General features: G+C 39.4%; 1 long non-coding RNA gene across 1 annotated transcript; it reads left to right on the top strand.

The window, feature by feature from the left end:
* Positions 1–63: 63 nt before the first annotated feature.
* Positions 64–1936, top strand: LOC119191971. Its single transcript, XR_005113563.1, has 3 exons — positions 64–177; positions 771–883; positions 1807–1936. It is a non-coding gene; the product is annotated as an uncharacterized LOC119191971 (long non-coding RNA).
* Positions 1937–2151: the final 215 nt, after the last annotated feature.

Raw genomic sequence — 2151 nt, 5'->3', positions numbered from 1 at the left:
GTCATTTACAAGGACTACGTCTACAACTTTTTCAAATTTCCGAAACATCCATTATAAAGTACCAAGTTTTCAGAAACCGCGAGGAGCTTACACCGAACATTTTGCAAGACGTGAAGATATTAGTGGTACCAGGGCCGCAGAATGTGTTCAATGACGAAGAACTGGCCAGCATGAAAGGTGCGTTTCGAAAATCATTTTTGACATTACTAAAAATAGTTTTACGTTCGTCATAGTTATACAAAGTTTTGTATTGCCTCCTCTAATTAATTTCACTTCAAATAACAAGACGGACCTCTCAGTACGTGATAAAGAACAAGACACGACAGTCCGTGTTTCATTGTGATTGGTCGAGAGACTAACATGTGACTTATGTGTTGGCCGCTCGACCAATCACATTAATCACAATTGAACGACATGGAACTTCGTGTCGTCTTTGGACTGAACTGTATAACTGTTCCAGATGAGTCAAAACGTCAATTAGTCCACACAGTACTCGTACATTCACGCCTTTTATTACCGAAGGTGTTGACAGAAGCGCAACTGGTGCTCTTTTTTCGCCATGCACATTCCGTTCCATGATATGATAGGGGGCGAGCCAATTACCATATGGTACACAAATTCCAGCATATGTGCTACTGCTAAGTAGAAAAACCGGGGATCGAAACCGAGACTCAGACCAGCAGACGTGCTGTAATACAACTATACCATCGAGGCCGTCAATTACTCGAATTCCAATAACAGTAAAATACTATTTCACTTTTTCATGGTAGGTATGGTGGAGAGAGGGACTCTGTGCTGGTGGCGATGGTCGACGGTGGCGAGGAACGCATGAACACCAACATCAACTTCTTCCTCGAAGAGTATGGCATCGTCGTTAACAATGGTATGCATGCTAATCACTACATAGTATAAAACAAAGTCGCTTACTCTGTCCCTATGTCCCTTTGTATGCTTAAATCTTTAAAACTACGCAACGGATTTTGATGCGGTTTTTTTTAATAGATATAGTGTTTCAAGAGGAAGGTTTGTATGTATAATAACATCCATTAAATAGTGAAGAAATATTGCACCCGTGCGAAGCCGGTGCGGGTCGCTAGTCTATTATATACAGTTAAAGAATTTGTTTGAACGCGGTAATCTCACAAACCACTAAACCTATTTGAAATTTTTCTTCACTAATTGAAAGCTATATTACTCCTGAGTGCTATATTACGGCTATATTACGGGAAAATATAAAGTGAGACTTCAAGCGGGCGAAGTCGCGAGCTAAAGCTAGTAAAATACAGCTGATCACATCGAAAGATTCTTGCGATCATGAAACCACGCAATGTACTTTGTTAGTTGATAATATTTAGACTGTATTACTATATTATATTTAACAGATTATTACCCAAGGGCACACAACTCTGACTTTTCTAAAATGATGTGTGTATTGTTTGTGCATTATCGCTTGCTCTAACAGTAAAGAAAAACATCATGAAGAAACCTGCAACCTGAGAAGTTCCCTATAGGAATTTTAATATCGTGTAAAGTCTGCCAATCCGCACTAGGCCAGTGTGGTGGACTACGGCCTAATCCCTCTCAGTAGTAGAAGAGGCCTGGACGCATAATTGGGCCCCATATAATACAGGGCTAATATTATTATGAAATAAAGGCCACTGTGTGATTATCAAAACCTCACTGATCGTTAGATATTGTCATTGTGACATGCGGGCTGGTGGAATTTGCAATTTAAATCTAATCCGCATTAACTTTAGAATCATTTTTCACTAACGCCGGTTTACCTAAGATATAATCCCTTTGCAGATTGCGTGGTTCGCGCTAAGTACCACAAGTTTTACCATCCCAAGGAGTGTCACATATCAAACGGTATACTGAACCGAGCAGTCACGAAATACCTCATGAAAATGGTCAATTATTCCAGTGAATCCGATGATTACCTGTAAGTTTTACATGGACCATAATATAGCTGAAATCTGGGTGTGATAGCATCTCTGCCTACCCTCTAAAAGGGAAAAGGTGTGCCACTATGTATACATAGACAGGTATCTAGTATTTATTTATTTATTTATTAAATATAATCTTACAGGAGTTACACCCAATGCGATTATATTTACATTGTCAATTGGCTCTATAGAGAGCATCACCCCA

Source organism: Manduca sexta, unplaced genomic scaffold (assembly GCF_014839805.1).
Source record: "Manduca sexta isolate Smith_Timp_Sample1 unplaced genomic scaffold, JHU_Msex_v1.0 HiC_scaffold_2167, whole genome shotgun sequence".
Taxonomy (NCBI): Eukaryota; Metazoa; Arthropoda; class Insecta; order Lepidoptera; family Sphingidae; genus Manduca; species Manduca sexta.
The sequence above is the reverse complement of the archived record's forward strand: the minus strand, read 5'-3'. Positions and strand labels throughout refer to the sequence as shown.